The sequence below is a fragment of the Temnothorax longispinosus genome, chromosome 2, assembly GCF_030848805.1.
Source record: "Temnothorax longispinosus isolate EJ_2023e chromosome 2, Tlon_JGU_v1, whole genome shotgun sequence".
Taxonomy (NCBI): domain Eukaryota; kingdom Metazoa; phylum Arthropoda; class Insecta; order Hymenoptera; family Formicidae; genus Temnothorax; species Temnothorax longispinosus.
The window spans coordinates 15,433,952-15,448,721 of NC_092359.1; the positions used below are offsets into that span (position 1 = coordinate 15,433,952).

The 14,770-nt window shown below is 35.2% G+C and overlaps 1 pseudogene; it reads right to left on the reverse strand.

Moving 5' to 3' along the window:
- Positions 1 to 1,023: 1,023 nt before the first annotated feature.
- Positions 1,024 to 14,770, reverse strand: LOC139809049 (CTP synthase 1-like; annotated as a pseudogene).

A 14,770-nucleotide genomic window follows, 5' to 3' on the forward strand; every position in this document is an offset into this window, starting at 1 on the left:
GTATATAGATTAAAAAATTTATGAAATTATTTTAGCTATACTTTTTTTCTTTTGGAAAAATTGCGATTCGCATATTTCTCAAATATAAAAGGTATTAAAAGCCAAGGTTAAAAATAAGATATGTAATAGTATATTTTCTAATAAGTATTTAAAATATTCTAATCGCTATAATTAAAAAAAAAATTCGTTTTTTAATTTTTATAACTGCCTATTTCTGCAAGTTATAAATAATTTTCAAAAGGGAGTATCAATATCTTTTTGATGTTTCAGTAAGTGAATTTTTTTTATTAAAATGTAATATCTATAATTTATTACAAAATATAAAACTTATATAATATTTAATAAATTTCCACATTTTGGATGTACATAGAGATAAACATGGGTCATTTTTTTTTTGTAAAATATTGTATATTAGCCAAACAAGTTTATCACGCATGTTTGTTTATCTTACGATTAGTTTATCATGCGTGTATGTTTAGCTTTTAATTGTGAATTATGATATTGGCTTAGTTTACACCGTAGATATTTTTAATACGGGTATAATCAAGCTGGTGCGGACTGAGCGTTAAATACGGCCGATTTACATCAACCGTATTAAGTCATATTTGGCCTAGTTTACACCAATCACTTGATACACGTATTAAATAGTAAATAACTAGTATATATTTTAATTTTAATTTTATTATAATAATATTGTTATAATTTATAATATTATTTTATTTATATTTTTTTAAATATCGATGAAATTATGCTCAATCGACGCGTTTTGGCACGAAACGAAAGAATCTGGCAGAAAAGTCTTCTGTCCGCTCTGCCCCGCGCCGCGAGATATTAAATTATTATTTAATACGCATATCAAGAGATCGATGTCGAACGTAGACCTACTATTCTGATACGGCGCCGTCGTTTACATCGATCGTACCAATGAATTTAGTCCCCGAATATAGAACTTGACGTACTAAACGGTCGATGTAAACTAAGCCGATCAACAGCGAAGATCAGATAAAAGTGTGATGGATCAGACTATGGTATAATAAAAATTATGGAATAAAATGAAACAAAATGAAATAAAGCTGCTTTTTTTAAATCGTTAAGCCCCGATGTACTGTCTACCCGCTCCTACTTGCACTACCAGATAGATGCAGTTTCGTCATTTCTTCCATCATGTAATCGTCATCTGTAACAATTCATACAAACACATTAATCATAGAATTTTCATGCAAACTAAGACTAAATCTATCTTTCTTTGTTGTTGTTATACATAATATATTATATTTAAAAAAATATAGTACATTTATTTCTCCATATTTATCATTAATTTTTTTCCTTATTTTTTAATTATTAATTTTTATATTTAATTCAAATATCTTAGACTTTGTATCTGAATATGTTTTTAAATTATATCTATTTTATTATTAATTTGTATATACATATACAGGGTATCCTAAGTTTTTCCGGACAAATTTTAGTAGAATGTTCTATGAGCAGAAATAATAGCAAAATTAGAATGTGTGATAGAATCAAGTGATATCGTACGTAAGTGACAGGTCGTTAGATGATGTTTAATAATGATCCTACAACAAGCCATATAGCTACAGCTATCCCGAAGTATGGTTTGGAGAACATTGCAATCTGATAACAGGTACCCGTATCATTTCACACCAGTAAATCGATTATTCACACCAGTACAAGAACTTTTGCCAACTGCACGAACACAATTCTGTACCATGTAGCCATGTTCAGCACGTAGTTTATAATCTTGTCATTAATTGTTTCAGCAAGCATTTCACAAAACATAAATTTTTTGATTTAGTACAGGAAATATATATGTATTTTTCTTTATTAAAGATGGCCAATACTTAAAATTAAAATCTTTGAGTTATACAAGATGGTGCAGTAAAATAGAAGCTTATATAAAATCTCTATCATATTATTCAAATTTTATGATGCTCCTCATAAAGTTTCAAGTGATAAATCTCGAGACTTTAAAAACTTGTCACATAGCATAGTTCATTACTATTAAAATACCAAGTTTTAAATTTTTATGTTCTGTTATAGTTTAGTACAATATTTTGATTGAAATTAATATTGTTAGCAAAATATTACAAAATCCAGCAATACACATAAAAGAATCTTTTACATTTTTAAACAAATAATCGATTTTTTAAAGAAGTGTCGTACTAATGAAAATTTTGAAAATATACTCATTGCTGCAAGTAATTTGGCAAAGAAATTAGAGATAAAACCTAATTTTACTCCAGTAAAAAATGTAAGACGTATAAAAAAGACAAAAAACTTTGATTATGAAAATACAGATGAAGCAATGGGAATCAAAAGTACATTTTAAAGTTAATTTTTATTTTTATATATATATATATATATATATATATATATATATATATATATATATATATTAGATCAAGCATTATCGTCTGTCAAAGATACGTTTCAAATACTTAAAGAATATAACGATATATTTGGATTTATGTATAACTTCGACGACATCTCTGATGAACTATTATTAACATATTGTAAAAACTTAGAATTGAAATTTTTTGATAAGAAACGAAGTGAATCAGATATTGATGGAACTGATTTATATCATGGAATTAAAACTTTAAAATTAGATAAACATTAGTGGAACCTCAATATTTTGTGATATATACTTGAAAAAATCTACAATAGTTATTTTGTGTTACAAGTGAGGTAAGATGAAAATTCCCGGGTGTGGAGTTTACCGCACGAGCCGAAGGCGAGTGCGGTAACCGCACCCGGGAATTTTTTCATCTTTACACACGGCTTACAACTCCCTATTTTTATGTTGCAAGTGCCTGGAAAGTGGTCTATCACGCACGCGTAGCGTGCGTAATGGGGCACTTTCCATGCACGTGTTGCATAAATAACATTTCCAAATATATTTATTGCTACAAGAATATTATTGACACTTCCAGTATCGTCGAGCGAACGCTCTTTTACAAAATTAAAAATTATAAAAATTCTCTACGATCCACAATGCTGCAAGAACGACTCGAAAATTTATCAATAATATCTATAGAACACGAAATATTGAATAAAATAAATATACGATTTAATATCAGAATTTGCATTGCAAAAAGCTCGTAAAAACTGTTTTGTAATATTGATTTTTAATATATTGATTATTGTAATAATAAAATATTAATGTAATAAAATATAAAAGTTTATTGTATTTTGTTGGAGTTTATTAATTGTATGAATTTCATCTATCTCTATTATTTATTAATATATAAAAATGCATAAAATGTATGCACACTTTATTGGGGCGGCAAAATTATTTTTGTATGCGAGCGGCCAACTCTCTTTGCACGCCACTGCATCCTAGATCGACCTTCCTCCACTACGTAGTTTATGTCCGATTCGGGATTATTCACCAAGAAGACTCGTGTTTCATCAGGTAATAAAATATTTAATCTGCTGCACGCTACACGTGCCTGATCCAATAGATCACGTTCCGTGCAGTCCTCGTTCGGTATGTCAAACGTAATTAGTCTTTGTTCGCCTGTGGCTAACTTCACTAACATTTTTGCCGTATCCTCCTTTAATTTGATGCTGAACTATGGTATTTGCTAGGCCGTATATTAAACATATGTTTGATATACGCAGGGTGTTTAAGCAGGAATCTGCAATATTCCAGAAGATGATAGTATTGATGATTTTAAGTAAAAAGAGTCATATAAACATGGATCCTATGCCTAACAATTATCGAGATATTCTGGTTATAACGTGAAAAGGGCACCATGCGTAAGAAGGGGGAGAAATAAAAGAAAAACTGACAACGATGTGCAGTTGTAAGCCAACCAAATACAAAGAAGGTGGTGTAAACGTCGTCAATACTATCATAGAATGTTGCCGATTCCTCCTCAATCACTTTATATGTATATGTACACACTCACACACACACACACACACACACACACACACACACACACACACACACACACATCAGGAAGCAGTGTGTGTTAGGAAGCAGTGTGTGTCATTTCCGGAACTCTGCCTTTCAGAGTTCTAGCGGAGGAAAGACGGGCCCTCTATGATCGAAAGAGGTCAACTACCACACTAAGCGCTGAGGAGATTAGAACAGAAGAACGGCAGAACAGCATAAGCCGATGGCAACTCCAGTGGGATGCCGCAGAGAAGGGAAGATGGACACACCGTCTGATACCAGGAATTGACGTTTGGCTGAACCGGAGGCATGGCGAGGTCAACTACTACCTTACGCAGATGTTGTCAGAACATGGCTGTTTCCGAGAGTATCTACATCGCTTCAAGCACGATAATTCTCCGGAGTGCCCATCCTGCCCAGGAGTTACTGAAGATGCAGAGCACGTTTTTCTTTGTATGTCCTCGTTTCAATTCACAGCGTAATGAATTGGAGAACATCTTGAATCAGAGAATCCAACCAGAGACATGGATAGATGCAATGTTGTCAACTCAAGCTGCCTGGAACGCACAAGCACCTTCGTCACAGAAGTCCTTATAGAGCTGCGTTCAACGGAGAGGAAGAGAACTAAAGAAAGCAACTAGAAGAAACGATGAAGTCATCTTAGCCACCAGAGGGAAGAGCAGTAGCTAGATCCTCCCCTCACGAAGTAATGCCTAACGGCGGTTTCCGTGAGGATCAGAGGCCAGAGTTTAAGGGGAAGTTTTAGTCGGTATTAGCATTGACAAGTCACCAGTCAATGTTCGAGTCCGACATATCCGGGCAAAACACCTAAGCCTGGAATGCGTAAATGCATTTTCTTTCACAACCCCTAAAAAACACACACACACACACACACGTATGTGTGTGTGTGTTTAATATATATTAATTTTTATCTTTCTTTCATTGTTTGACTCGTTACCTGACTCGTTATCGATCAGTTGAAGTGGTGAAAATTTACATCCTCGCGCTAAGTACTGTTTCAGTTTGCCCACACTGGCTAAAATTAAACCGAGAAATGGCGGTGACGGTTTTAACGGCCTCGATAGATATTCAGGATGAAATTGAGTAGCTACATAATAACTATGTCCTTCCAATTCGGCAATTTCCATTCGTATATTTTTATCGTCACGACCTACAAGAATGTTTGATTGCTTCATATTACTTAATTATTTACCACTAATCGCGCATTATATTTAACAAAAAAGATTGTAATTTTATTAAGAGATGCGATCTAACTCACCTACGAATTTTAAACCAGCTGCTTCTAAATCATTGACGTAATCTGGATTTATCTCATACCTATGCCTATGTCTTTCTTCTATAACATCGTTATTATCATACAATTTCTCTGAAGAATAAACAGTTATAAATTAAAAATATCGCTAGAGAAAAGAAAATTTAACTCATACAATCTCAACAAATCTTGTTACTTACTTAAAATAGAATTATTGTTGTAGAATCGTGTTTGTCTTTTGCCCAGCCTCATCGTTCCACCCATCATACCTTGAGTGTGCTCCGGCATATCTATCACTACGGGACTATTAGTATCCGGATCGATCTCTGTGGTATTCGCGGTTTTAAGATGTAAGACATTTCGCGCAAATTCAATTACAGCCGCTTGCAAGCCCAAACAAATGCCAAGAAACGGCTTATCCTTCGTTCTGCACCATTCGCAGGCCTTCATCTTTCCCTCCATTCCTCTTTTTCCAAACCCACCTGGTACAATAACGCCGCTAGATGCAACAAATACATTTTAATTTTCTATCGAAAATTATATAATCTTATATGATCAAGAATTATGAACATATCGAGAAGTAGAATATAATAACATTATATTGAAACATATTTACTTGCTCTCGCAGAGCTGTTGCCAAGCTTCGTGATATAGTTCTGGCTTATTCTTCGATAATGCAGTTTGTTCTAAATTAGTAGCTTCTATAAACTGTAAACAACAATCCAATATATATAATCATGCGTGCGTAGCGTGCATAGCATGAATACAATATACTTTTTAATAATTGCGACACTCTACCGTCAAGTTCAATTTATATCCGGCTTCAATGGAAGCATGTTGCAACGCTTTCGTAACGGAGGCATAGGCGTCCTCGAGTTCCGTGTATTTACCCACTATAGCGATGTTAACATCTTTCCGCAAATGATCCACGCGTTCAGCTAGATCCCGCCATTTTCGCATAAAGCAACGCGGACGCGGCACTCCGATATTCAGTTGCAATCGATCATTGAGGAATTCTATGACACCTTGATATTCCATAAGAAGTGGCACTCCATATATAGATGTTAAATCGTGAATAGTTATAACCTGGCCGAGTCGTAAAATTTAAAAATATGTTACTCATTCATGTTTCATACACAATATATATCCTGCAACGATATTGTAATACTAAGATATATATTTTCTAATCTTACCTGCTCCGGGGCCACATCGCAGAATTTTGAAATTTTCTCTTTGACGGAATTGCCAATGGGGTTTTCCGACCTACAGACTATAAGATCGGGCGACAAACCTAATCCTCGTAGCTCTCTGACACAGATTGCGTCGGCTTGGTCTTGTGTTCACCCGTCGATTTTGGCTAAAAGATATTCATATTTCTATAACACTGATTGGTAACACATACCACAGATGCGGATTGGATTTCTCGAGTCGATTTCCTGTAAAAATTTTTGGCCGCTGAACTCGAATCTATCAGTGAAATTTTTCTATCACATCAGCTTTATCGCCTATTTTGTCATTTGTCAAAAAATGACCTATGTTTTCTTTTAGCATTTGATTATATATCCTCAATTTTTTCCAAAACCACAGATGTGATAGAAAAATAACAGAATCGGATTCATCAGTGGTAAAAAATTTACAGGAAATGACTCGAGAACCCCAATCTGCATTTAATATGTCGACCAGTGTAATTGTTCAGAAGAAGTTGGTCCCGTAAAAATTGCTCACGGAATTTTGTAAAAATTATTCGTGCACTTATCATTGAACACACTTGTAAAAGAGATATTTATATGAAAATGTAAACATCGTAAAGCATGGAACAGTTACCTGCGGCACTAAAGACACATGGGCCACGCAAAAGTTTTCTCTGTTCACTCTACGTTGAAATTGTCTGAATGCTTCTACAAACGGCATTCCATCTATATCCCCTATTGTCCCTCCTAATTCCACTATGCACACCTATAAAATTATTAACATGCAATTAGAATAATTATATTATTATGAATTTATACGTATAAAAATTAGGTAATTATGCATAAAAGGGGCCTCCCCTCCGAATTCAATGACTTTGAGATATGTTGTCAAGGTCACCCTCCTGAGCGGGGAGGCTCATGGTAGATATCTCAAGTTCCCGGAGCCTCTCCGCGGTAGCGCCGTGAGGGACCCCCGGTGGAGTTTTAATGGGTTAGAGTCCCACATAACCGCCCTCCTCGCCCCGGAGGAAGGGGTATTCGTGTGGATTTCCCCCCCGTAAACAAAAAAAAGGTTACCCTCCTGACCTCCTGAGTGACCTTCAGAAGTTTTTAACCGGCGGTCATTGTTAATTAAAAAGTTATAAACAAAAAAAGTTTGAAAAATATAGCAGCTATTTTGAGTATTAGAAGACATAAATGACTATAATATATATGTCAAAATAGTTCACGCATACATCACTTTCCACGCGAAACGAGGTGCCACATGGGTTCGTGGCGCGCTTTACAAGCTCGTTTATTGTACATCGCCACAAATATTCACACAGATGATCGACTAACTTTATCTTCTTTAATACCACCTCTACTAAACGAGCTTGTAAAACGCGTCACGAACCCATTTGTGGCACCTCGTTTCGCGTGGAAAGAATATGCGTGGACTATTTCGACATATATATTAGTCATTTTATGCCTTTTAATACTCACATATATTCAATATACAATTTATCAACAATTTACTGCTTTAAATGTTGTGTTTTGGTAAAACAGCAACTTTTCCGCAAAATAAAGTATTCTCTGCTTTAACAAAAAGACTTCAATTTATCAACAATTTACTGCTTTAAATGTTGTGTCTTGGTAAAGCAGCGACTTTTTCGCGAAATAAGTATTCTCTACTTTAACAAAAGACTTCAATTTATCAACAATTTACTGCTTTAAATGTTGTGTTTTGGTAAAGCAGCGACTTTCTCGCAAAATAAAGTATTCTCTGCTTTAACAAAAAGACCTCAATTTATCAAACAATTTACTGCTTTAAATGTTGTGTTTCGTAAAGCAGCGACTTTCTCGCAAAAATAAAAGTATTCTCTGCTTTAAAAAAAAACGTAATATAGTCGTTTAGTGTCTCTCAGTACTTATAATAATTGCTGTATTTTTCAAACTTTTTTTGTTTATAACTTTTTAATTAACAATGACCGCCGGCTAAAAACTTCTGAAGGTCACTCAGAAGGGTGACCTTGACAACATATGTCAAGGTTATTGAAATCGGAGAGGAGGCCCCTTTTATGCATAATTACCGAGATAATTACCAAAAATTGTTTAAGGAATATTATTAAAATTTATATTCGTAGATCTAAATAATCTTGTGCCATTATCTAATTGTACATAATAATATTAATAATAATTTGATGTATTAACTATACCTCTGGTATAGCTCCATCTTTTGTTACAGATCGATTCGCGATTTTTTCCACCCATTCCTGAATAGCATCGGTGATATAGGGCACCACTAACAATAAGAAACGAAATATTGCTTTTCATTAGTTTATGTAACTCATCGTACTCATTAGATATCTGCAATATTATAAATAAACTTGTAACCTTGTACTGTTTTGCCTAAGTAGTCTCCTCGTCTCTCGTTCGTAATAACGTACTGATAAATTTTTCCAGTCGTATGTTATTGTCCTTGTGAAGAGTGATGTCCAGGAAACGTTCGTAATTACCTAAATCCAGATCCACTTCCCCGCCATCGTCGAGTACATAAACTTCACCTGTTGCACAGAAAGGAGAGAATGTACATTTATAGAAGAGAAAGACAGCAAAGGTGCAGAAACAAAAGCGGATGCGTCTACAGGAAACCAGTACATAAGAATGTTTTCCTTCCAGGAATACCTACTGGATAACTGCTTGAACAATGAGATAGATGATAAGCATCATATTTTATTGGAAATTAGAAACCATTCTTAACAAGTGGCAAACATAACTATACCAACATAAACGTTCATAATGCATAGTTTACAGCGTTTTTGCGTATGACCAAAAGCTGTTTCCTATTGCTTTTATTGCTCCGAATACGAATATACTAACAAGAAAAATTCCACAGGTCTAGAAATGCTACTATTGCAATTTCAAAATGTTGAAATAAATAGTAAGTACCACAATTTCAGGAAAAAAGTAACAGTATAAAAATTAAAGAATAAACATTTTATGTTTGCAATAATTTCATTTATAATTCAAAATATTAAAAATGTTTTGTATGAGTCTTTTGCTTATAAGCTTTTGGGTCCGTTTCTCTTGGAAAAGACCAGCAATAATTACCCATCATGTTTTTATCCCGCTATCCTTGATAACGAGGCCTCCATAACTGCTATAAGTCTCCATAATTCTATTTATAGTCATATTCATTTGTATTGCCATTAGCCTAAGAGTGTTTAAATATATTTCAATTTACTTTTAATATCTTATATTTTATACTTAAAAAAAATTAAATAAGATGTGGATATCTCTTTCCTTCAAATGTATGTTATTATTTTATAGCTTTAAAACTTTATGGGCTATATTGATTAAGCAAAAATAAAATTTAAAAAATAAAATAAAAATGTTGTGTGGCTATATGAGAAGATCGTTAGACCTTTAATTTGTTTACAAGATCTGACGAGTATATTTATTCTTTAGTATAGTTAATCTCATCGACTTGAGAAATATCATTGGAACAAAAATGGAAAGATGTAAGGGAGACGGTCGTTGGCCAGCAACGTGACAAGACGTATCGCGAGCGTGCAGTTATTGTAGAAAAAAAAGTTATTAAATCATTTTTTAAATAAAATTAAGAAACGAGTTTCTTCTACCATCAATTCGCCGTATAAAGTGAACTAATGTAATTTTACTTTAACAATTAGGATACATGTATCAAGAAGACTATCCTGAACATATTATATAATACTTAGTTAGGAAAAATAATTCAGTAATAATCTTATCCTAATCGTAGTCAATTTAAAGATATTTAATTTTTATAGAAAATATTTGAATTGACAATAAGGTAATCATAAATAAAACATAATTTTAAACGTAAGCCTTATTTTTTATTTTACAAACAAAAATTTCTTTATATAAACTTTAACGGGACCCCGTAAAGGACCCCGCACAATATCACATGGAAAAATGGTCTCCCGTCGAATTTACTGAAATTGTAGTGTAAGGATGGTCGAATAATTCGAAAGAGATGATTCTTGGGAATAATGTATATTTAATAGTCTTTGATATAATGGTGTCTTTCGGAACGAACGTAACTGCGACTGGCTCGACGGGACACTCTGGACAGTGGACTTTCTTCTCAAGACTTGACTAGCACTCGACTTGCACGGACCTGCACCGACGACCGTTGAAGCGCGGTTCGCGCCACACGAGCCCTATACTACGTTTACGCGAGCGTTACTTCTATAGTAACTTACGATAATTTACTCGTTTACGCGGAGTAAATTATCGTAAATTACTACAAAATCCCGTTTCGCGAAGGATTATCGTAAGTTACTACAGAAATAACTCTCGCGTAAACTAGTACTAGTTAACTAAGCGCCTGATGCGCATCAACCCTCCGCATATCAACCGGATAGACCGGCGAGGTTCGTGAACCTGAAACCCCACTTAAAAAAAAATTATTTTTCAATACAGAAAATAATAGTATTTTATTTGTAGTTAATTGTAGTAAATTTACTTTTGTTTGTAGTTGTACCGTTTGAGTAATAGTTGCGTTTGAACAATTCGCCAACTGTTAACTTTGTTAATTATGAAGATTTCTTAATTCCGTTTTTTCTATCGATTCAGATCGTTTGTAGTTGTTTGTAGTGATTTTACTTTCGTTTGTAGTTGTATCGTTTAAAAGTTACGATTGTTTAAACAATTCGCCAAGAGAGCTCACTTTTAAACAATACAACGGAAAAAAAATCACTACAAACAACTACAAATGATTTAGAATCACAACGAAGAAAACGGATTTGGCAAATCTTAATAATTAACAAAGTAAACTCTTGTCGAATTGTTTAAATAATCACAACTTCTAAACGATACAACTGCAAACAAAAGCAAAATCACTACAAACAACTACAACCGATTTTGAATGATATGGAAAAAAACAAAATTAAAAAATCTTGATCATTAACAAAGTTTACTCTTGGCAAATTGTTTTAAACAATCGTAACTTTTAAACGATACAACTACAAACGAAAGAAAAATCACTACAAATAACTACAAAACGATTCGTCTGAATCATATGACAAAAAAACGAAATTAAGAAATATTGGTAAATTAAACAAAGTTTACTCTTGGCGAATGTCTTTTAAACACAAACTATAGCTCAAACGGTATAATTATAAAACAAAAGTAAAATTACTACAAACGATTCTGAATCTTATAGGAAAAAAACGAAATTAAGAAATCTTCATAATTAACAAAGTTAACAGTTGGCAAATTGTTCAAACGCAACTATTACTCAAACGGTACAACTACAAACAAAAGTAAATTCACTACAATTAACTACAAAACAAAATACTATTATTTTCTGTATTGAAAAGTTTTTTTTAAGTGGGGTTCCAAGTTCACGTAGGTACCTAGACCGGCGACCGCGCTTCAACGGTCGTCGTGCAGGTCCGTGCAAGTCGAGTCTAGTCGAGTCTTGAGAAGAGTCCAGTCGAGCTAGTCGCAGTTACGTTCGTTCCGAAAGACACCATTATACCAAAGACTATTAAATATACATTATTCCCAAGAGTCATCTCTTTCGATTATTTGACCATCCTTACAGTTAGTATGGATGTAGTTCATAACGTTCGGTCGACAAGTTCCAATGAGTCCGAGGGTAAAAAACTGGACCGTTTCGAGATACGGAGGGCATAGGTCAATCAATAATGGAAAAATGGCCTCCCGTCGAAAGTTGTGAAAATTATAGTATGATGTGTCTGTATGATGCGGTCATGACGTTCTGATCAAAAAGTACCAAGGCAGAGGTAAAAAATAGACAGTTTCCGAGATACGGGGGGGGGGGGGATAAAAAAATCAATAATAGTGCCTCATTCGAAAAGTTTATTCTTTGTGTATATTACGAAGCTACGTTCACACAACAAATACACAAACATACGCAGAATGGAACATACGCACATAAAAACACTGCTCACATTACGGAGGTACACAAAGGAATAGAATTTTTGAATGAGGCACTATTATTGACCTTTGACCCGCCCCCACCCCCATTATCTCGGAAATCTGTCCATTTTTTTGTACCTCGGGCCCATTGGGACTTTTGAGTTCATGAGACATCATAAACTACATCATTCTACAATTTCAACAAATTCGACGGAAACCCATTTTTCCATGCGATGTGTGCGGGGGTCCTTTCTAATTGTGTTATTCTCTTTAGCGTTTTTTTTCCGTTTATTTATATTTTTCGCATTTTTCTTCTGTTTCAAGATTTAAATATGAGTTTATTTAATTTAGTATCATTATATTTTAGTATGATCAACTTGACGATATATGATTTTGCAGAAAAATATTTAATAAACGACAATATAATCACAAATAAAACATAATTGTTTATTACATAAACATTAAAAAGTATAACGGATTTTTCGCATGCAGGCGACATTATCAAGGTAACAATATTGTAATTTAAAATTTCCGCTTCATATTACATTTTTGCGGATGAACAACAACTAGAAAGCGATAACGAGATTCGCTAACTTGTCAGCTAAATCATTCTACTACGGTGATTGAGCACCGAAGATGCAACCGGAAAGAGTCCGGGGGTGACTTGGATCTAACTGGGCCGATTAATTTAATTGACGATTAACTTATCAAGCAATATTATCAAGAGACACGGTATGTGTCTCGCGCCAAGTATACGCGGAGCGAGACCGACCGTGACTCTTTTACGCGATTAACGTGGATGGAATTATTAATCTTTTTCCTTGACACATTCGTTCGTTACTGGTATATGGAAAGAGGATCAGATTAGAAACTTTGTTTCGGTCGGATTCCGCCGGTTGAATTAAAGTCCATTTCTACCAATGTGGATTAACTTTAATCCTCGATTTAATTTATTTTTTTGTGTCTTTTTCTAATGTTTATTTCTAAATACCAACGTAGATTAAACTTTAATCTCGGTTTAACTTACTTAAAAGTACCTTTTCGTAGTTTTGAAAATTAGAAGAAGATACAAAGTAAGTTCGGTTTTCAATCGAAATTAAAGTTAATCTACGTTGATAGATAATAAACACAAGTCATGACCAATCGCAGTGGATTATTCTGCTGAAATTCGACGGGATAATTGATCAATGTTTTAAGGGTTAAAACATCTATGTCAACCGCCCCCCGGGGACTAAAATTAGAAAAGGATAAAAAGTAAGTTAAGCCGAGATTAAAGTTAATCGGCATTGGTAGAAATGGACACATTAATCGCTGATTAAAGTTAATCGGAGTTTAATCAGAGTCGCTCTAAAGACGTTTCTTGTAGAGCGCAGGCATGGAGACACACGAATCGAACCTAAAATCCAAGAATCTTCTATCTATGCGTTACGTTCCACGTTCCATGCGTCATCGCATGCGGTTGTCCGTCTGGACGGGCTTTAACACGTCGAACAACGTGACGACTGACGACAGCGACATAGAAGAAATGGCGTAGAAAATGGCGACGCGGCACATGGCTGGAAATTTTACCGCCACAAAAGGATCGCCGCGTCGCGGCGTTCGATCGGCCGATTTTTGCGCTTTACCACACAACTATAAGTCAGATCATTCCATTCGGACGGCAAATTGATACCGTTCTCTTTGTCGTCGGCGTCGAAAAGACCAGGGGCTAACGGACGGAATTTCGGCGCCGGCAAAACCATTCGAATTTAACCTCATCGATTCCGAGGTTCTTCGATCTTTCGAATAAATGTAATAATTAAGTAATTCCTCGTTAGGAAATAATTTGAACGTAAAACATCGCGACGATAATGAAGAGAGAAATCAGGTGGGGGGGGAGGGAGGAGAGGGCTAAGTTTCGAATTATCAAAACGTACGCCCCGCAATTGTTCGGATCGGCATTCGGCACCGAGGTGTGAGTTTTCCGGAAAATTGAGAGAGAACATCCCGCTAGATGAATATCCCGCCGATTTTCACGACGTTGTGACGTTACAGCGCCGCGCTGCTCACCGTGCTCGTAGGGCGAGAAGGTTCCAGCGTCGATGTTAATGTAGGGATCGATTTTGATGGACGTTAAGAGGATGTTGCAGTTGCTTGAGGATGGTGCCGAACGAAACTGGCGATGAAGCCTTGCCCACGCCGTGATCACCCTGCCGGTCAACAGAATTGTACTTTCATATCTGCTAATTCGTGAGACGAGACGGGCACCACGCGAGAGAGAGAGTTATTCGCAACCCCGCGCCGAAAGTCATCAACTTCCGCGGTCCAGACGGTCCGGTCAGGTCCGGTCCCCGAAGCGTACTGAATGAAACTGAACAGTGAACCGACTGGCGACTGGACGGAATTACGGAACCAAATGAACTTGGAACTTGGAACCACTGAACCATACGGACCAGAAACATAGAGCTCTAAAAAAGCGAGGTATTCTCGATCCGCCAT